General features: G+C 37.0%; 1 protein-coding gene across 13 annotated transcripts in view; it reads right to left on the bottom strand.

The window, feature by feature from the left end:
- EPB41L2 (erythrocyte membrane protein band 4.1 like 2) overlaps positions 1 to 23,716 on the bottom strand; it is a 103,773-nt gene that overhangs the window by 56,835 nt on the left and 23,222 nt on the right. The window lies entirely within an intron of this gene.

The following is a 23,716-nucleotide window of genomic DNA, read 5'->3' as shown; positions in this document are numbered from 1 at the left end:
GAAATGAAAAGAGCAAGATTACCAAAGAATAGGTACAAAAGGAAGGTGAGCATGACAGTGAGTAGAAAAAATTGTGAAATTGTAAGTTAGTGATATTGTTGAAATTACTAATAGCGCTGGGGAGCATACATTTTTAATTAAGGTAAGATTGGGTTCTTAATAAGAAGCTCATACCAATCAACATCATCAAAAAATCATCGAAATCATATCAAAATCGTATGTAACTTTTATATTCTCATCACTTCTGCTTATTCTTTCTTCAGTGAAATTAAAAATAAATCACAATACTAACAACAGGATATGCAATTACAACCTTTCAACTTAACATTATTGGTATTTATTGAAAAAAACAATTAACTAGAATAAACAAATGTTGTTATCTGCGTGGCACTGTACTGTGCTGCATTGCTCTAAAACATAGTATAACTACTTTTTTCCAATTGATTGAAGTGAGCAAACAAATATAAGCATACAAGGGTCCAACAAAAGTTTATAATGGTCAGATTTCATTATTCATTGTGGGTATTTACTTACAATCTTCTGAAAACAATTAATTTTAAATTGATGGTCTGTTTTTCTGGCCTAAAGTTTAGCAGTTAGTTGCAATCACATTTATACCTTTATAACATGGGAACCCTCTCCATTATGATTATTTTCAATGCGTGGCAATAGAGGCAGGGGGCTCTTAGGTTCAGGACTCTTGCTGAACTCCACTACTCCCACCCGTGCCCAAAAAGAGTCAAGAAGGTTATTGAGCTCAGGCTTGATGCAATTCACTTGCACAGCACTTTAAACTGCATTTGAAGCCAATTGAGAACTAGTTTAGATCACAAGGCAGCAGCAACACTTTGCCTCCAGGTTTCCAAAGCGCATCCATAGGCAGTCAGAAATAGTTAAGATAAACCAATCCCTAATATGAAAGAAAGAAAAAAGGAAGCTAAGAGAGACCTAAGTATACAAGAGAAGCCATTCTGGCCAAAGAGATGAGCAATACTGAGCCAAAGGAAACACCATCTTGACAGTTCTCTTACTAAGAAGCCTAGACGTAGGAGCCTTGAACTATCTACAAATTCATATTAAGCATCTTGAGACCAAAGGAGCTGCAATGGTGTTTGGGGGTTTTTGGTTCATCACTTAACACTTCACTATCTAAAATCAAAGCATTCCCCAATGGGGAATTAAATGAAAAGTTAGTACCTTTACTGCTACACTAGAGACTTCTGAATACATTTCAAGCTTAAATATTACAGTTATGTACATTACACTACATTACTATGTAGTAATTGCTACCACTTTTTATAAAACCCTTCAAGATTCAACACTACTATTAAAGCTTGTGTTAGAGTATTACACATTATGTAAGTACTATTTATCTCAGAGGTAACAGGCCTCTGAAAAGCAGGTTTTCATTTGACTGTTGAGATTAAAGAATTTGCTATTTAAAGACATATATTAGTATGCTAGTTTTCAAGCTGCTGCAAATCAAATTACATTTTGCTATCACCTTTTCACCTTGCACAGAAATGCTCCCATTGTTTCCAAATGGTAGGTATCTTATTAACATAATAATGCAAAACTTTATTATCAAAATGAAAAATGGACAACATCTAGAAAACCAAATTCAACTTTCCCTGAGAAAAATTGAAACTTCTACTGATCAGAGAATAACGATCCACACTGCTTAATGAATTCATAAGGGAGGTTTCATAAGTAACAGAGATGGTGGTGATTTTTTTTCCATACACCTCTAAGAAAGAACGAATTTTTTCTGAGAAGGTAGCTAAAACAACTTTATAATACTTGATATACAAATCTTGAAGAAGTTATAGGGAAGCCACTATATTTCCTGCACTTTTTTGTTTTACTTTTCAAAATATGCAGAAATGCATGAAATACATGAGCAAACTAATAAAAAATCATTATATACCACTCTCAAAATTAATATTACAATTTGATTAAATAGCCAAAAAGGAGACATCTCCAGAAAATTCCTTAGAGCTAAGCAAAATCAGTTACCCTAGAAACACATCCCTGTGATATTATTCTAACAATGGAAACTGAGAATATCAAGTCACACAACTGATTAAGTTTAGACAGAATAGCAGTGGGTGGTACAAACTTGCTCAATGGAAAACAAGAAAGGTTTTGCGTCTTCAAAGGTCCAGGTTTTCATAATCAAAGTTATAAGGAGAACTTGGCTTTATACTGCAGAAGCAAGGGAAACTTGTTACAGCCCCTGACTGAAGGGGTCGGTCCATGTTCACTTAATGCTTTTATTTGATGCCCACAGCAGGAGGGATTTCTTTCATGGGGTCAATTTCCTATAAGCTTGTAACTTTAGTGCTTTTCAGGGCAGGGAGGGGAGAGGGAGAGAAGAGGAACAGACAGGAGAACCTGACAAAAGGAAGCACACCTCTCTGCTGAGCCTGTATATTTCTTTATACCTGTAGTAGACTCTGAATTAACTGTGACAAGGTGGAAGAGTTACCTAAACAAGGGCACTGACCGAGAGTGTGAGTTATAGTCTTCCCAAACACCTACCTTCTGTACCACATTAGCTTGATACATTTCTTTTTTCCAGGGCTCCATGTTAGTATCAGAATTAGCTATCCCCTGAGAAACACAAAACTGGGTCTCACATTCCCTATCTCAATGCTCTGTCAGATCCTCCAGTTTTGTAGTTCACAGAAAAAACAGAAATAGGGAAGGACAAAACATTGGAGTTCTGTATTATTCCAGTTTGTAAAGCCTCTGATGCTACCTTCACTACAGTCAAGCAATTGAGAATCCAGGTTTTCTGAAAGTGGCTTTTTCCTGATTCCCTCCTGCCCTGATAGGGAAGACCCCACATGATCTCACACAGCTATGGTGTAACAGCCAACAGTGCACCAGAAAACAAATGGAAACCAGCAGCAGACAGCATTTGTCTCAGAAGTGATACAGGCAAGAAATAAATCAAATCAGATTGCAAATCTGAAATTCTCAACTTCAACTGCATGTTTTCTCGCTTTCCTGTCTTCAAGTAAACTCTCATTTATTCTTACTACGTAGCACGAGCATACTGAATATTTTTACCCCTATCATCTTTTGTAAGCTCTGAGACAACTGCAGCAGGATAGGGTTGACAGGGTTCTCCTTATCCCATCTTTTTTGTATTGCAAGGTAACATTAAATCTGTGTTTCATTTGGAATTAAGAAAGGAGAGTAACAATCCTGCAGCAAGAGTAGACTAAAGAGAAGGAACCTTAGGGTGATGCTCAAATAAAGGATTACCAATGTCTGAACAGGGAAAAGAATAATCTTGGTAGATTTTGCAATTGACATTAAAACTATACACGTTAAACCACAAGTGACAACTTGGCAGCTGTATCTTTTATAATCCTCCTGAAAACTTGGCTCATGCCAACTGAATGACTACCTAAACTTCAAGGATGAAGATGGGGGTGGGATGGCAAAAAGTACTGCAAAACACTTGGCACTTTCTGAAGAGAAGGTAAGTTTGTTAAAACTGATCCCACTTTACAGAAGCAAACAATCTGCCTCATTTATAACTCTACCAACTTCCCCAGGCAAGGGTGCTGACCAGGAAGCAACTGAAGACAACAGATATTCTCACTCCTCTCCATTCATCCCTTCCTCTCTCTTTTTATTGCACTGAGAAGAGACTTAGTGCTGGCCCAAGCTCACAACTGAAAGCAGAAAAGGATGTTACATTCTTTCCTTACACTCCTTCCTCTCAGGTGTATAGACTGGTCAGCTGGTTGATACTTTTCTTCCAGCTTCGAGCATAAATTCTTGAAATGTAGTTTTCTGACCAAAAGGATTCCTGGCACCATAGATAAACTAGAAATAGAAGACATATCAAATATAACATGAAGTTTAGAAAAAAACAAAGGGGGAAAAAGAGAGTGAAAGGAAAAAGTAGTGTAGCTCAAAGATCACAGACAATATTAAAACCAACTGCAATAAAATGAAGTTTTTTTTGATGATGCATACTTTAATTCACTGCTTCTGTTACAGTATTTCTTATTTATCAGCACAGAGGAACAAACCCACATCCTTTTCCCATACATTTCTGGATCTCACTTAACTTATTTTCTGAGTACATAAAAGTAGAAAACACAGCCTTAAACTTGTTTCTTCCTTTTTCAGTTTCTCACTGAAATTCACAGCAAACTAAAGAAATAAAAATTGCTTTGATATTTTTATCTCCATCAGTCTACAAGGATTCACAGAGAAACCATCATGTCATAGAAACAAAAGGAAAAAAAAAAATCAACCTACTTCTACAGAAATGAATTACAGCTCAGTGCACTAAGAGCCAATGTGTGTCTGTGCAAGTCAGGTAATTTTCTGGATCACCACAGTATTAATAATTTATTTTTTAAATCACTACCTTCATAAATATTCCAAATATTTGTCTCACATGGGCTACACACAAAAAAAATCCAAAAATATATCAAAGAAAATTTCTAATATCTGAAAAAAATATACACAAAACCCTGAAACAAGGTCATGTGTATTTCAACTGCCTAAAACAAAGCAAAAATGCTCAAAAATAAAGTTGTTTATTTCTTGTCATCTTATTGATCTGAAGCTCAGCAGAAGCCTGATCTGCATTTCACAGCTGGTTAGGACACATCATTCATGCTTGCTGCTTTCAATATGAAAGATTTGTTGATATAAAAGCTATAAAGAAGTAAAATCCTAGCTGGAACAGTTATTCATATTTTAGAGTGTAGAAGAATCTGGTTTAAACAGTAGGGAATACCTGAGGAACTTGGTACTACAACTATATTTTTTCAAAAACATAAATCAGTTATTTTCTGTAGAGTACAATAATTTCTATTTCAAAATTGGCTGAAAGTAGTAACTAAACAACTTTATTTTAGATTTCTGCTAATTTTAAAACTTGTATTTTATCATTGCTATATAAACAGCAAAACTCATGGTATACCATGATTCTGTGTAGCAGCATTTTGCTAAAGGTGCCAATATAACCTGCACACATTCTATTAGCAGACAAAGCAAGAAGAAAATAAAATTTCTCTTTTTAGTCTTTATTTAAATCTATTGCTACAGTTGAAAAGACATGGAGTGCTCTGAACACCAAGGAATAAATTTTACTAAAGAATGAAGTTTTCAATTTTGAGATCCTTAAGAAAGCAAGAATATCTCTGAAGTTGGCTGAGATCAATTTGCAACATTCACATCATAGAGTTCCCAATTAAATATTGTTCTGCAGTCAAATGTCAACCCAAAACCACCCCAGTTCTCCCACAAGGATTTGCATCCTTCTCTGTATGTATAAGTACACAGAAGTGTTTATACCTACAAACATACTTTGAGAGCTGAATCTAATAATTTGGATTACATTCATTTTTAAGCACATTCCTAAAACAAAACAGATCATACAAAAGTCAAAGACCATATAAAGTATATATATAATCCAATACCTTTATGCACATAAAATCCAATCCCCTATTTTTAAATGATTAATCAATGATGATATCTTGCAATTGAACCCAAACCTAGGTATTTACACACACTGAACATGACAAGCACTGCTCCCTCCCTGATGATCACTGTGCCCAAAAATCAAGGTTAACTGCAGAGGCTGAAGAGACAGACTGCAGACTCAGCTTTTTGGTGAGTCCCTGCAGTAGCCACAGGGCAGAAGCCTGTCACAGTCCATTGGCTTCCCAGGCTGTGACAGACCACCAGAGCAGGACTGATCTCTTGCTGTCATGGCTCCTCACTGCAGGCTCAGAAGGTAACACACTGAAAAACAGACTACCAAGAACAATCCTGTGCCATATATAGCCAAACAAACCCCAAATTCCTTCTTTTAAAGCTTCACAGTTCATGGAGGAAGCTTAAACAATAATTCAGATGAGTAGACACCTAAATTTGTACTGATTCAGACTTTTGCCTTTGTAACAATGTCTCCTAGGAAAAGTTTTTCCCAAATGTAAGCCCTTATAAAAATTGCTCTTTCTCCTCATGATTCTGCTTTGGCTTCCTCCTAAACTGGGAGCTCATTCTCAAGGAGGCAACCAGGTGAGCAAACTGTCATTGCCAGTCCGTGGATTGGTCAGCAGATGGTGCCATAATAGTTCTGAAAGTCAGCAGCACATTTCAAAGGCCAAACTTTGAACAGCAACAATACTTCAATTTCAAGTGTAATTCCAAGAGTATGACAAGTGATGGAATGTTTTCACAGAAGTATCAGCATAACATATTTTAATAAATGTAACTTCAGAGCCAGACAGTGAATCATGGCTCCATGACAATAAAAATTAGTTACACGTGTACATGAAAACATGTGTGTCAAAATACATTCACATATTCACATTTATCTCGAAGAGTAGAAATGGCACACGGTGGTGTCCTCCCAAAGAATCCTATGCCTATCAAATCTAGTTTCCAGGGAATTACAGGCATGTCACAGTGGCTAGCAGCCCCTAAGCTAACAGAAACTATATTCATTAGCAACCTTTTATCTAGATAATGAAAATTATCACTACTGAAAATAACAGGTATTTTATGAGCCTTCATGTTTATATCCATGCCATCATCCACTTGATAACTTGCAAATATGTAATATTTCCCTCCCAAACACATTCTTGTCCTCATTTAAATATTGAAGTTTCTAGAACTCATTTTTATACTGTGAGAAAATTATTGTAGTTGTGTAACCATTCCTTGCAATGCACAGAACACAGAAAACACATCATAAAAAACTGACAAGTTCCTACATAGGATGATGAGAATTTATAAGGTAGCTCTGAAACAACAATGGAAGACAAATACTAGTGTAATTCTGAAGATTGCTGTGAAGGCAGAGAAAAAAATCAAGGATATAGACAGCAAATTGAATGTGACAGACAAAACTACTTCTGTCTAAAATTGCAAAGTGAGTATCTGTAGTTTAGATAGAATACTTTCACAATAAAACTATTATGCTGACAAATTTCTGTAAAGCAACTCTGGGGAAGTCACCTCTACTCTCTGTAAACTCAAATTACATCCTGGAACATTACCATTTCTCAAAATCCTTTTTCCTGTTAAAGCAGCACAACACATACTTATCACCCAAGTGTCTCGACTTTCCATAGAAAACCTGCCACAGACCATTTTGCCTGGTGAATAACTTGGTTACTGAAATCCATATACAATTTTAAGGTTTGCTTTTAATGGGTAAGTCAGTTGAAGGAAAACTCCAGAAAGGAAAGATAACACTACAAGACATGAAAACCCGTGAGAATTCTTTAAAAGCTATTTTTGTTAAAATTTATCTCCTGACACTGTGCAGCAATCTAAAAATGTGTAATAAAATGAAGAAAATAATGGTACAAAGTGCTGTTTTCCAAACCTAATGAAATTCAGTGAAAACTGCATCATGTTTGTAACAGCACCTATAGAACATGTAAAACTCAACCCCAAGGCCTTCAAGAAAATCAGAACACAAATTCTATAAGTAGCCAAGTGGCAATGCCCAGATTGGAAACTGAGGTCACATATAAGCAAATATACACCCTGCAGCTCTCTTTGTGCTATCTCTGCCCTACCCAGAGATAATAGAAATCTGTTCCTTCTGTATTTTCAATCCACAAATACACTGCTATATCAAGGCAAAGAAAGGGTCTCAAACAGCAAATTCATTTAAATCAAGAAATTTGTCCTGGCCAGAGTACCTATGCACAAATATAATCTGTTTATCAAGATAGCTTTGTGCTCTTCCCCAGCACTGAAAAAAGTGCTGCAATCTGATGAGAATCCAACAGTCCTTTTGAAAAGCTGTATTGAACAAGTGACCCCACCCAGGCCCTGACACTGCTAGAGAAGGACATGCTCAAGTGGAAAAACGGGATTTTGTTCCAAATTCATTCCAGCAGACAGAAAATGAACATGGGTCAAGAGACAGCTCTGTTTTCCTGTTATCTGTCCAACAAACTAAGATCAACACAGATTTCGAGAAAAATCTCTGCCCTGTTTCTAAAATCAACTCTGCAAGTTCACAGTGGGTTTTGGCTGTTCACATTAAACCCTCATGATAACCACAATTTTAGAGATTAAAACCAGCAGTGAGCATTCGTTTGTTCCGAGCAATGCTGCCCCTCCAATCTCCATTCCTATCCCTCCACTCTATCCCACCTTGCCAAATGGTCACACAATTTCACTGAAGCACAGGCAAACATTTACATTTTTCCTATTCTTAATAAAGAAGCTGTGGGGGTGCACAATGAACACCCCATTTGGGGTGTTCATTTCATTTCCAACTATCATTCTTTCTATTTGTAATGTATAGGCAAGATTAAAACCAGCTTCTTTTTATACTGACAACATTATGTTCACTCTTGCAGGCAGTGTGCTTACAAGGCACTTACAATAACATTGGTCATCAAAACACTTGCCAACTTGGTGAAAAATAATGTACTAGTACCTGAGAATTTTTTGTACTGCAAACTGGAAGGCCCCAGTGTAACGAAGTTCCTGAATGGTGGAATTCCAGATGCAAATCATTGTTTTGACAAGTATCCATTTCCTCTTCAGTGGAAGTCATATAGAGAATTATTACCCTCTCACATGTTCAGGAAGTGCACAACAGCATGCAAAAAGAGAAATCTCTGCAATAGCAGGATTCAATGTCAGGGAAAAAAGAGAAGCAACTAGTCTGTGCTTTCAGTAGAGAGAGAGACCAGTACACATACATTTAAAAGTAATTTTCATAAGCAGATGCAACCATTAAAATTTTTTTTGCAAGCACATTGAAGCTGAATGTCATACAGATGTGGATGCTACTGAGATCACATTCAAAATGCCTGCTAGCTTTTTATTTCAGCTCATCCAACTCAGGAACCATAGCCAAAACACAACTGACAAATGCAGTAAGACAGTTTGCTCCGGCATGTGCAAGACCAGAGTTCAATCGACAAATATTTACAAAGCATTAGGGTCTAAACATAACCACAAAAGTTACTTCTTTGGCAGCAACATCAGCTCTATAGTTCCACTTTAAAGGGCATTTCATTCTTGCTATTGTCAAATATAAGCACCACAGAGGGCACAGTTCTCTTAGGCAAGCCACTTGAACAATACTGGTAGACGTTTGCCATTACTGAGGGAAACAGAGTTGGAAAAAGTAATACAGAAATTGATACTGCCACACTTTCCACCAATAATAAATTCAGTTTCAAGTACTTGATTAAATGACACCCCTGGCAATTAATCTTAAAGAAGCTTAGTCTAAATTCCAAGTAAGTGCAATGTTTCAAGATATATGGTTAAGTATTTTTGGACTTCTGCTGGAAAGCTGCATCTGTATCTTTGCTGGGTAAGTTGTTACCAGTATGTGAATCATCTGTTGAAGAACCTGTTAATGCACATGCAAGTAAGCACCAGGTTATTAATTGTATAACACAATTTACGAAAAAAAAATCCCAAACCAAACCAAAAACAACTACCACAAATTAAAAGTACAATAGTTAAAACCAGGATAATTCTCACCTTCTGCTGCAATGAATAAAATCTATCCAATATTCCCTGACTGTTCTCCCACACTCCCCAAACCTCAGAGGTTAGCCACCTGAGAGGTCGTGTTTTGGTATTTTAGTTTTTTTGCTTGCAGCTAGCACAAGCTAACTGAGTCTTTCTTGTGCTGCTGGAACAGAAGTAGTCCCTTGAAAATGCAGAACCAATTTGCTGAGTGTTTCCTACCCACTCAAAATAACTATAATGCACATCAAATAATATATATAAAGCCAACACTGCAAACTATTGCCTACATACTTATGTTTACTGAATATATAAGAAGTACTGAAACCAGAGATAACACTGCTCTTGTAAAAAGTATGCATCTATTGCTCCTGTGGGACTTAGTTCTGCCAATCCCAAGCAACAAAAAGCAGTGGAGATGCCTCTTAGCTGAGGAAATAAAACTGGCAGCCAAAACTTCATCACTCCCATGGGCTCTTCTGAATGCTGGTATTTGATTAGAAGAGTGAAAACACGAGCAACTTTCTGAAAGTTTCCTACATTTCATGGCAGTGGCTTCACAACTTCCAACACTGCAACCACTGCAACATCCCTGGGTGAGAGAAAGTGAAAGGAGCCTAGTTCATGTCTGAATCTAGAGGTCAGAAACAAGTTTAATAGAAAAAAAAGGCAAAACCCAATGCTAATAATGCTGGTTTTGTGCCTAGACTTCAGCACTTAACATGTTTATTAGTCATCTAAGTGCTTTAGCTGTTTTGTGCTTTTTGGAAGAACATTCCCAGCATGAAAGATTGTAATATAAAACAGATAACAGGATATGCATGAAAGTCCCAAGGGAGTAACTATTTAAACAAACTTTTCTTTGGAGAGTTAGGGAATGACAATAGATAAGAAAGATTTAAAAGAATAATTCATTTGTGAACCACAAGAACGAGGTGGGGAGGAGTATTTAAAGGAGTATATTCCTTTTCTCCTGTAGACAAGAGAAAAGGAATGCTGTCCTGCCAAACCACAAATTTAATTACATTCCCATATAAATATAAGAATATACATCACAAACTGCAGTTTACCAAAGCAGCCTCACCCATTGCAGAAAAGCCTTTTAATGACCACACATAAATGGGGGTGGTGTGCTGTCACAGTAAGCTTCCAGGCCCAGCAGAGGCTTTATTCTGCCTTCTTGGGCTGTACTTTCAGTTCTCATTCTCATGATGAAAAGTTTCAAAGCTTTGAAAGAGTCCTAAGCAAACACAGCTTTAAGATGACAGTAATTTATTATCTTACAATTTTATTATCACAAACACATACAGCACAATACTATGAACTCTGCACTGAAAAGTCTTTGAGTGACACTCCCAGTCTGCATTGGCTGAGGGGTTTCTTGCTTCCTTTTGGCCTCATCCTTTTATGTGCTGATGAAGAAATGCCTGAAAGCATATTTACCCAGCTGTTCTTTATGGCTATTATGGGTAAGCTTCTCATGCATTTAATGTTAAATCCAAAATCATGTTTAAGCTCACAGTCATTGATTTCCCTTGTCCTATCTAGATTTTTAAAACCTGAAGTACTTTGAAATATGAAGCAATGAGAAAATCAAAATTGGTGAAGTGCGCAGACAAAATTTAATTAAATATTTTTTTTGACCATGGTATAATGGTTAACAACTGGGGTTTTTTGCAAGACCATACTCCTGTGTGGGGAAGCAATAGAGAGCATGTGTCAGCTGAAAGGACAAGACTCACAGTCCAGTGACTCTTTAAAATGACATCATGTTCTTTCACAAATCAGGAGTACCTAATTATCTCTCCAAGTGAGATGTCAGAAATGAAGAACTGGAGCTCTGGTCTGGATGAAGTCTGAGGCATGCTACTCTCAGAATTCTGCCAAAACATAAGAACCTCAACAAAACTGTGTGAAAGTTTCTAGGACTTAGAAAATCTGGCTGGCTGGCTGGGAGAAATACATCCATGTGACAGACTTGAGTTTTGGAAGAGAGTATGAATACCACGCAAGTTAACATTCAATAAATTCACTAAAAACTGACTAGAAGGGAAGGACTGATGCTATAGCTTTCAACTCTCTCTTGCTCTCTTTCTTTTATAAAGACAGAACATGGAAAAAGCAAGCTAGCAATGAAACAAAGTAGACACCACCACCACTGGACAGAAAGTCAGGAAAGTAAAAAAAAAAAAAATAAAGTGGGGTGAGGGAGGGAAGAAAAAAACAGGAAACAGACACTGAAGACAAAACAGGAAAGGAGGTCACGATTTGTCTAATAGCCAAAAAGCTGCAGTGAGGCCACAGAGGGGGAAGGGTGGGAAGACACCAGAATTCCAGGACAGGCTATGTTATATCACAGATGCTACTGGTCAGCCCACAAGATCTCCAAGTGTGGGTCCTTCAAGTGCGAAGCCATAGGAGCTCCAGCATCTACATACACCTCACTTCTAAGGCTCTTCCACAGCAGCTTCTTCGCTTTTTTACATCAATTTTGTGACAAGTCTCAAGACTTGCTCCTCCTGCTGGAAGCTTAAAACAAAAATACTCCTTCCTTTGCACTTGTAATTATTTCATGTGTTTATTTTTAAGCAGGAAATGCTTGCTTTTGCCTAATGAACTAAGTGAAAAGTCGTACTTCCTGGAAAAACTGTGTTACTGTATCTCCAAATCCATAAAATGACAGAATTCTGATTAGTTCACTTCTGTTTTTCTGGCTTGTCTACACATCCTTAAGTTCCATTTAACATCAAGATTAGAGGCACACTACCTCAAAAATTCAACTACATCTTTGACTCACCAGTTCCTACAGAGTAAGCTTTGTTCTGGTTTAAAAACAGATCATGAATTATATCTCATTTACCTTCTGTTGAAGAGCTCCACAACCAAATACCTGTGTAAAATATCAATCTGAAGATGAGCTAAGTGCTTTGCAGCACTTATAAAATTGACCCATCTAAACAAATACTTCTGATTCTAGCAAAAAAAATGTAGAGCTAGACTTGAGCTCTAGGAGGAGAAAGTGATTCTTAAGGCATGCTCACCAGGACAGTAGCAAAACTAAAACAAAAATAGTTCTCAAGGCCTCTGTTCTCAAACACTAACATTAAGTACTTCTAACTGCTCCATTTAAGGAGACAAAGCCATAGCCTTTCACTTATTTTCAGCAGAAACTCAGAGGTCACTTCTCTCCTAAAATACAAGGGTGATAGTCCACAGGAGAAGCTTAGTTTTCTTTAGACAAAAGCAATCTTCCTAACTTCGCATAGAAGAGAAAAAGTGGAGACAAAGTCTTTTTGACCTGTTTACACATCATGAGGTCATCTAAACATACTCAAAAAATTGCATTACATGTACAGAGTGTCAGAATGGCTTACGTGGGACTTATGAAAGCTACAAAAAGTTATGAAATGAGCTTCTTTACTTTTAAAATTAGAAACAAGAACAGAAATATTCCCAGCTCAATGTCTACTGAAAGCTATCACACAAGCTAAAAGTTTGATCAAGAGATACATTTTCATGTTGAATATTCCAAGCTAATTCATATTGTAGGACATCACTGAAAATCTGAAGTCCAGTTCAAGTCTGGAGGAAACAGAAAACATTAACTATACATTCCAATTCAACAGAATTAAATTTCACCCCATTTATGTACAAAATGAACCAAATGCTCATCAGGTGAAGAATTCTGTGTTGGCTGATTCCTCCTACGAGGTACTGCTGTTATCACATGATTCCTGGCAACTTCATTAATCACCATGACCACATTTGCACAGAAACAATTCAATACTTGAAGCAAAATGAATATGCAGTCTTCTTTCCGCACAGAGTAACTGCAGCATTTCTCAAGCCAATTAAAACAGTGTCTCATTGTCTTCTCTAACAAAGGAGAATGAATTTTACACTGCACATGTCTACAGAATATACTGCAACACTTCAGATAATAATTTAAAATATTAAACTTCCTGGCAAAGGGAAACAGAGAATGAAACTGAAGGCATTTCTTTTAAGATATACAGATAAGTAATACGGCATATTTGGTGTGACTTCCAAGTAAGAGTTTTAAATTTTTAAGGGAAAAAAAATTATTTATGTCCCACAAAGATTAAGTGAAATATACAAAATATTGTACAATACTCCACATAAAATGGAAAATATGCTAAACTATCAAAAGAGGTTTCAAGTTATTTATATAATTCTTATTCTGAAAATGTATTACCAGCTTGTGTTACTCAACAGTAAAATGAATATTTAGGCCTTTTAAATATATTTACAGTCATATGATCAAGAGACATTTAGACAAAAACAGTAAAGAAAGAACCATGTTGGAGCACACATTTCTATAATCCTGTAATTGGAAATGGATCCCCTAAAATTCCCAAGACCTAGAAACAAGGCTGTTTTCAGATATGGTGTGTGGGTTTCACCATTAGTAATATGTTGAAACCCTTCTTACTTCATATTAGTTTCACGTATAAGCATCTCTTTCATCCTCTTTTCTTCTCCCTCCCCTCTAGTACCTTCACTTAATCTTACTTGCTTTTTATAGAATCTTCCTGATTATCAATTAGGTACTATGTCTTCCACTCTTAATTCCATCACCATCCCATTGCTAGAAAGCCAGAGTGTCAAACTGTGTCAAGAGCCTGGCTTACATCCAGGCGGTTTAGGACCTCACCTGAACAAAAATAATATAAACAATTTAATATGCAAACTGGATTTTTCTTTCAAATCTTATCCACAGAAGAACAAGCAAAATAAGTTGTTCAAAAATTATGTGAATCTCCTTATTTGCCAACTGATCAAAACAAAAAACATATCAAATGTAGTACTTAAAAGCCATTTAAGTAATGACAAATTAAGCCACAGGCAAATACATAATATGAATGAAACAGCTTCAGAAATAAAGAATGTTTTCTGCAGCTAATTTTTTAATGAGAACTATACTACAATCTAGTATTGGGATTTTCTTCCTTCCTGAAGCAACTGGAAACCAGTTCAGCCAACATATCACAAAGATGTCCTGGGAGGCTGAAGAGATTCAGTTTTTCTTCTATTGATCAACACAACATACATTCCAGTGACCGTTTTCACCATCCCAAATAATTGGGGACGTGACAGAAATACTCTTTAAACAAAGTGGTAATAACATCTGAGGATGTTATAAATCACCAGATTTTTCTGCTCACATCTCCCAAAGTATCTTGTTTTGAAAAGCATGGATTGATTGATTATGTTCTTGATCCATAGCCTATGAAGACCTTTGTGTTCCCTAGCTGAAGGGACTACAGGTATCAAAAATGAACACCAAACTTCCTTTCATATGGAATCTCTTCCAGAAGAGCCCCTGAGTGACAGAGATGAAAGTGGCAGACTAAATAGCTCTGATTCTGCCTGACAAAAACCACAAGGCAAAGCCCGTGTAGAAGAAAAGGATTGCATGCTCTGTTGACGTTGTCAGTGACCTCCTTTAAACTGTCATGGCTGGGATGAATAGCCTAAGTCACCAATCCATTTTGTGACTGCTCAATCTGAGCCAGGGTTTAGGTGCATGCTGTGCTGCACAGCCTACGTTAATCTCAGCACACGTTAAGATACACGGAGAGCTGCAATCTGCCTGGCAGACAAAGAATAGCCCTCATCTTCGCTCTAAAGGAGGACTGTGTTTATTTGAGCAGTAAATTTTCCAGTTCAAAGAATAAATAAAAAGTTTTAGCAAAAAAATATATTCTTCATTACTCAGCTTGGAGTGGGTTTTACTGCTTGCAGACCTCCTGCAGAGGTGGTAGAAACATAACAGTCTTTTTCTTCTCTCAATTTTGACCATGACACTACTTTGAGAATTGGCTCTAACTAATCCGTAGTAATCCTTTGGTATATGAAAATAAATACATCCTCGAGTAAATGAAAATAAACCCAGCAGGAACAAAAATCAATTATCAAAAGAAAAACTGTAAGCGGGAAAGATGCCATTTGTCTTTTCATTAATTCCTAGCATTACGGTCCTGCCGAAAAAGAAAGAATACTGAAGTTTCTTGGAAGCTGTGCAATATTTCTTCTACTTAGTGTTTAATCCCTACAGGAAACACAGCAAGAATAAAAGGAATGCAAACAAATTTTAACAAGCTCTGTCACAGCAAGTTTTTCTTCTTCTAGCTCTAAGCACTTTGAGAATGATCCAAGAGAAGTTTTTAACATTTACAAACTAAGTTCATTAAAAAAAGCTAACATTTATTAAAGATTTTTAGAGAAAAAAAAATAGGCTGTTTTGTATAGAAATTTGTATTCTCGTGTTTTAAAAATTCTTTTAGGCAGCTAAATTACAGATGGTCAAACAGATCTGACAGCTAGTTTGAAGATGTTAAAACCTTCAAGTTCATTAATGAAGTGACTGCAATACTCCATAAAGCCACTTTCTAAAGAGTTCCAAGTTTTTATTTGAGACATCAGTGAAGCCCTTCTAAAGTATTCAGTTTAATCTTTCAAAAATAGAGGTGTTTTTCTAAAAAGAATAACAAGGAATTCTAAGTTCTGTATATGGCAAAGCAACAAAAGCCCCCAAGTTAGAGGCTAACTTTTAGGTACATTCTAAATAGAGCTAGAACTGACCAGTACTGAAATAGAGGTTGTATTGCCTAAACAACTAGAACAGGTATCCCACTGTGTTACATATCCTACTCTTGTATCAGTTGCCCTGTAGTCCATATTCATTGACCAAATCCATCAATAAGGGGGTGAAAAACCTTTTATCTCAAAAGGTCAGCACAGACTGCAGAAGGGTATTATTTCTGAGGATTTCTAAACACACAGGTTTTACTGATTCAATGGCAAAACTATCTTAAAGAATACAACCTCTGATTTCAATTGGTTGGCAGTACTTACTGTTCTGTCAAACTATGTGCATGTGCCTGCACATAGGTATTTTCAGGACTTTTCTCAAAAAGCCTCTATTTCTTTTTGTTCCATAGTTGTTAAAATGGATTTTTTTTCAGCAGTAATGTAATCGTACATTTGGCATTGCTGTCATGATATTCGATTGCACACATGGTCAACCCATAAGGTCACTTACAGTGTACAAAGCAGCAAGGTCTTTTCCCCAATCCTACTCACTAATCTCTTGGTACACCTATCAGGAAATTCCAGTGATCCTTTACAGCTCTGCCATGGCACTAACAGTCTGTCACTATATTTTGAAGAGTAAGAAGATGAATCATAAATTCTTCCAAGCTTGCAATGGGTTACTATAATAGTACAAATGTACCCAACTGATGTTTGAGCTATCTCTCTTTTGAATTTAAGTTTGGGGTCCAAATATCTATGTTCACAGCAATTCTTAACAGGCAGCATTTAATTTTCAAACAAAACTACATACAGCTTAGGACAGAAGATGCTCTATTCTTGTCACATCCCTCAGCACATAAACTTGTTGTTAGATTGGTAACTGCTAAAGAGCATCAGTACTTGCCATACTTCTTCTGCTGATCTAACTTTATCACAAAATATGGTACTGCTGAAAAACATGGACTTCTTATCCAACATTTCCCTTTTTAAAATCACAAATCTCTAGAAAATGTATGTTCTTATAGCTGCTTTTCTCTGGTATCTCAAAGCAGCAAGTATGTGCCTGTATCTACCCAAACTACTTCAGCAATTAACAGCAGTCCAAAAGGAGTCACTGTAATACTCAATGTATTGGTTTGGCATATACCCATTATATTTTGGGGCTGGTACCCCAAGCTGCAGCATTTTTGGTACCTCATCCTTAACTACATTAAGAGTAGCTGCAGTCCCATTCCTGACCACAGGATAAACACACTCTGAAAACATACAAAAAAGAGTGTAAACAAAGCCATTGGAAAGAAAGTCTGTCAAATTTAATTTCCCTTATTAAACTCCATTCCTTACCTTTGTGAAACTAAAAATATGTAATCAGCAAGCAGACAAAGAAAGTAATTCTAGGCAGAAGTAAGAGAATTTTGACTGAAATCTTCACTCAAAGGTGGTCTTGGTGAGCCAACAGATTTATTTCCAGTATGACTAAGAAGCATGTCTACCACATAAATAACACACCCTCCCTAGCTTTAACCTAGATATCACCAGTGCCAAAAAAGATACAGCAAGTTCTGATCCCCAGAGGATATATTACCAAATCTCAATGTTGCTGTAACCCAAAATTTAACAGAACAATAATATTCACTAATATTCATTATTCTGTTCATATCTTTGGTAAGTTTAATAAATTGAACAGCACTATAATTTTCCCCTAAACACATGGATTTCTTCTCATGCTTGAAATCATGTATGTACTCATGGTGAATGAAACATTAAAGAAAAAATAATGGCTAAATTATTATAGAATCAAACTTTCCATTCTTAAAGTGTCTCAATAAACAGGGTTGAATTTCAAAAGAACCGCAAACTGATTTCCCAGTCCGGACCCTTCATTCAAGTGCCACATGAATATCCAATGTATTTTGCTACTTCAGGATCAGGAGTCCTCCAAGGAAACTTTTCATACAAACTCTGCAGCTGAATAGCATAAAACCAAAATGAACAACTTTGTCCACAACCATGTATGGTAGTTCCATCTTGCCAAAACACTTCAAACAAATTACTCCCTTTGTATTGGAGCTGTATAACTACTTGATAAATTTAAGACTGAACACTAGCAACCCTTTACTTTAAGCTTGTATTTTCTTGACTTCTCACTACCCTTAAGATTTTTTGGTGGTTTTTTGCAGATGAAATAGCTACAGCTAAATGAATCAACAATCTAGCTGGCTTAGTGCTCTGCACAGTGCAGAGGGACCACACAGATTAATCCACCTTAACCGGCAATGTGCAACACAATTTGAATTTTTCCTAACATTAATATCTAAACTAGATTTTTAAACCATCAGACCTATCAATAACATTAAACATTTTAGGAGAAAAGAGCTAGGTGAGTGTTCCTCTCCTTACTGTAATCCCTTCCTCCATTCATGATACCTCAGTACCGTACGACACCGACTCCAACACAGCCCTACACAAGGCTGGCAGCCTCTCTGCTCCAAGCACTCTGCTGGAGAGCCACACAACCCCCACTTCTCAAGAACATAAGAAAGGCAAGATGCTGGGCAGCACAGATCAAAAGAGCTCAAGAAGTTTAAGGTGATTAGTAGCAATTCTTAATGAAGTCTCTAAATATGCTTGACTGACCGAATATGCTGTATCACATTACTTATGAATAAAACTGATATTATGTAAGAGTAAGGAAAGCATGTTGTAAGCACACACATATTATGTACATTTGTTTGTTGCGATGCAAAACTACAATAGCTTTCAGAGTTCCTTTACCACTGGATGAGGAAATCTGAACTATATAGTAACAGTACAGTGGAAAGAAATTGTAAGCAATTTAATTGAGAAAAACTGATCTAAAAATGAATAGTTATAAATTTCTGGACTAACTATATTAAATACAAGTGAAGTGGTTTGGGCTTTTTTCATATAACAAACAAATGAGATTTTGGTACCAGTTTCCCTAAAAGTCAACAGGATTAACAAGCCCAATGGTACTTGCAAAGTCTTGAAAAAGGTGTTATTTTCAATTCTTGATGATGCAGGAGATGTATTCTGAGTCTTTAGTATCTAACAATTCAAACCTCCTAACACTTATCAAAACTGAAAGTATGACTTTGTCAATTTACATTGCTATCATAGCACTCAGCATCTCCTTTATGCACCACTTTAGTTTTTCAGAATAGGAACACAGAAACCCAGTGTCCTTTCTCTGCTGCTTTGAACAGACAATTCTCTTTTTAGCCACTCAAGGAATGTGTTCTGCACTCTCTCATAATTTATTCACTGTCAGTCATAACAGCCTATTGAGAAAAATAATCCACTCATTTATTTTATCATCAGTGCACTCAAGCATGGTCAATTTACAAGCAACACAGTCACATGCATCAGCCACGAGAGATCCATTACAGAGCTGCTGGAAAGTCTGTGAACAAACAAATTGCTTTCCTCTGATTATCCATAGGCTAAGTCTAGAAGTCTCACAGTCTTTCATCATCCCAGTCTCACAGGAGAAACAAAAGAAAGTCTTCAAGCAGTAGGGCTAGTATTTACCTCAAAACATGCTCACACAGCAGGCTAATTAAAACTTTAAATTTTAATATTAAATTACACTAATAATATCTCATCCAAATCAGGTGCTTATGGAAGAAAATGTCATTTTAATCCCATCACAGTAGCTCACAGGACATCTGACAGAAGCAGCTCTTTGCGCTGAGTGACCAAAAGTACGGCTGCCATTGAAAGCTGTAGAAGGAATGCTAAAAGGCTTGGGAGCTACCAGGCTCTAGGACAATCAGGAATTGCCAAATAGCAGTCAGACCAATACACCTGCATGCATTTAACAAGCCCTGCTCACAGTGCCAGATTAATGAAGTCATGCAAGTAACATCTATGAGCTCTAAGAGATGCAGACATTACTAACCCAAGAATTGTCACTATGCATTAGCAGTTACAAGAGAATGGAGGAGTTAGGCGTGAGTACACACATTTTTTTAATGCTTGCACACAAATGTATACATGCCACTCAGCAAGACCTGGACAGGCTTGAGAGCTGGGCAGAGGGGAGCCCAAGGAAGTTCAACAAAGACCAGAAAGGAATAACCCTGTGCACCATTAAAAGTTAAGAGCTGACCTGCAGCAGGTCCGCAGACAAGGACCTGGGTATTCAGGTGGACAGCAAGCTGTCCATGAGCCAGCAGTGTGCCCTTGTGGCCAACAAGGCAAATGCTATCCTGGGATGTATTAGAAAGAGCATTGCCAGCAGGTGGAGGGAGGTGATCCTGCCCCTCTGCTCATCCTTAATGAGGCTGCACCTGGAGTTCTGTGTCCAGTTCAGAGCTTCCCAGTTCAAAGAAGGCAAGGAGCCACTGGAGAAAGTTAAAGTGAGGACTACAAAGGTGATCAGGGGACAGAAGCATCTCTCTCAGAGCTGTGACTGTTTGGCCTAGAGACAACCTAAGTGATCTTATCAATGTGCACAAATATCTTAAGGACAGGTGTCAGGAAGATGGGGCCAGACTCTCCAGTGGTTCCCAGTGATATGACAAGGGACACAAACTCAAACACAGGAAGTTCCAGCCGAGTATGAGGAAAAACTTTACTGTGAGGGTGACAGAGCACTGCAACAGGCTACCCAGAAAGGCTGTGAATTCTCCTGATCTGGACATATTCAAAACCTGTCTGCCCATGATCCTGTACAACCTGCTGTAGGTGAACCAGCTTTAGCAGGGGGGTAGGACTATGCAATCACCAGGGTGCCTTTCAACCCCAGCCATTCTGTAATTCTGTGTACTATAGTCTAATCTGCCATCCTGCCAAGGATTCCTCAGGAAATATCCTCCTAGATGTGACATCATTTAAATTTCTGTTAAAATAAAGATTGTTCAGAAAATCATTCAGATTATCATAAATGCTAAAGCCTTTTAAGAAATTTCAACTGGTAACTGCTGAAACTGAACATGGAAAAAAAAATTTTTAATCAGAGAAACTCATTGAATCCTGCCTTTTTGTGTGCCATGTGCAGAACATTTGCACAATATTCAGCCTTACAGTTCTCTCATCTCTTTAATTTTAAAAGCAGGATATAATTAAAAATGTTGTGGTTAAAAAAGCCCAGATTTACAGTGCTAACATTTTCAGTCAGGACATGCAGCTAAACCTAGAAAAGATCTACAACTAAGTTTACAAAGAGACTCAGCTAAAGAAGTATCGCTTCAAGCAATCAGCCATTAAGCTCCTTGGCAAGATACAGAAGCCTCACCCACCCATTCTTTTGGCAGCAGTAGGATGCTACAGGGCAACCTATGTGGGAGACATGGCAGACATCACTGTACAGCCTGCCAAAGCCTCACACATTTAGCTGGAGAAAAATTGTGGAAGTACTGCATATGCTGACAATTTGGAATGCTCTGATTTGCATTATGGTTTGTTTTGCAACTCACCTGACCAAGCCAGCATTGCAATTCTCACAACATATAGAGATTAAGTATTTCTTTAACTATGACAGAAAAGATTTCCAGACAAATCATAGATAATTTCTTTTCTACTACAGCAAGATTTGCTATGAGTCAGAGTATATTTAATTCTCCAACGGACACTCAATCATGTAATACAAGGCACTCCAGCTAATTAACAGAGCCAATGTATTAGGCAGTTACTGAAGTATTCCTTGTCTTTAAGTGAATTTTTGGCTGCCAGAAGCAAATGTGCTTTGAATGCAACTGCTTTTACAATTGAAGTCAGTAAGTGACTTCCATAAGAAACCCACAGTATATTAGAGTTGTTTAAGAAAGTACATATACTCATAAAAACAGGTATGAAGAGCATCATGCCTATTCCCCCATTTAATTTAATTAAAAGTTTAATTAAAATTTTTAAATTTAATTTAGCCTCTGGAAATATTTTATATCATGAAATATGACTTTTTCCAGTTAAATGAAAATTATAAATTTTGAGCTATTTCTTTATAAGCACAAAAATATTTGCAAAACTTCTGGTTACTTTCACTAAACTACAAATCACTACACCATTCAACTTGTAGGTGTCAAAATAGTAAAGCAATAGAGCAGCACTACAACTACCCCAAAAAAATGATGTAACTAACTCAAGCCAATACTTTTCAAGATCTTTTCAAGCTCCAAAGGTTACCATTGTTGACTTTTCCAGAGTACTCGGTGAGAACCAATATTTCATGCAGCAATCAGTATTAAAGTCTGATGAGCCCTCAGAAAAAGGCTGAGAACAAAAGCTGGAATTTATGACCCAATTAGGTCAGACACATCAGTGCCTCTATAAGCAAATACACCAAGCCTGCCACAGTTAGAACATCTAACTCAGCAATGCTCACATTTGGGACTCACACACCACACTGAAAATGTAATTCTGACACTTTTCAATTAATAGATATAAATTCTAAACAAAACAAAGCAAGACAAAAGTCCACTCCAGCAATCTCATCCACAAAATTAGGCTATCAGGCTTCTCTTCAAAAAAAAGGTGGTTTGATCATTGGTTTGTTAACTGTTTATCTTTGTGCCTCTGCTACCTCACCAACTACAAGCTGTTTCCTATGAGAAAGCACTGACTGCAATGTCCCTCCTATATATACCCTTATACAGATATTTAATACAGGCTATCTATAAACTCCCAGAAACTGTCAGTTGTCACTTTCATAGAAGTCTTCGGTTTCAGAATTAAGTCTGAACTGTAATGTGTTTTTCAAATATTCTCTATGGACTTAAGCACAAGTCAAATGTATTTATATAAATAAGACTTACAGAAGCTAACTAACTTTTACCCTTGAGCAACAGTGTGGTCCCAGGCAGTCCACAACTACAGGTAATGTATCTTTTGGCAGCCTAGAAGAGAGTCCCCTTCCAAATGAATTATCAGTATCAGGCTATCACAATGGCAGACAGGGTCACCTAAATCACCACTAGCCATAGGGACATCACAGGATCATCTGGAGGTAAGAGTGGACACACTGCACTCAGCAGTCCCACTCATGAATTACTGACGATGCTTCCCTCTCAAGAAAGAGTCTGCAACTCCTGAATTCTCAGTAAACAAAAATCTTGGTGTGAAACCATGGAGCAATGAAGTTTACTGACACTTTAACAGCAGTGTTGCTTTAGGATGGCACTAAACAACTACGAACAATTTAGTTTCCTACTGACTGTTAAACCACGTCCATTTCAATGTCCATTTAAAATGATGGCTATTTCTGAAAATTTCAATATAATAGAGAGAATACTTGCTATAAGGAAAAAAATGAAGTGAATAAATCCATACCCAAGAGAGATTCTCCTAATCTCCTTTCCAAAAATTGCATAGACTGACATAATGCAACGGTTTGCATCTGACTACACACACCAATGAGAGAGTTATTCCACAGAAATAAAATTTTCAAGGAAAACTTGTTTCATCCAAGGATACACAGCACATTACTTTGCAATGACTGACTTATCAATATCTCTAACACACAGCTGCCTTTGGAATACAATATAAATATATAATCAGTTCCAGTTTGAGCATAGTGTATTGCAAAAACTGAAAAGTATCTTTCTATGCCACTCCATGCATTAGAAGTGATAGGAGATACATTTGATTGTCTCAGAACTCATTGTCAGGGCAACTCCAAGACTGGCATCCAAGGTACAAT

The sequence above is a fragment of the Serinus canaria genome, chromosome 3 (genome assembly GCF_022539315.1).
Source record: "Serinus canaria isolate serCan28SL12 chromosome 3, serCan2020, whole genome shotgun sequence".
In the NCBI taxonomy this organism is placed as follows: Eukaryota; Metazoa; Chordata; class Aves; order Passeriformes; family Fringillidae; genus Serinus; species Serinus canaria.
The sequence above is the reverse complement of the archived record's forward strand: the minus strand, read 5'-3'. Positions and strand labels throughout refer to the sequence as shown.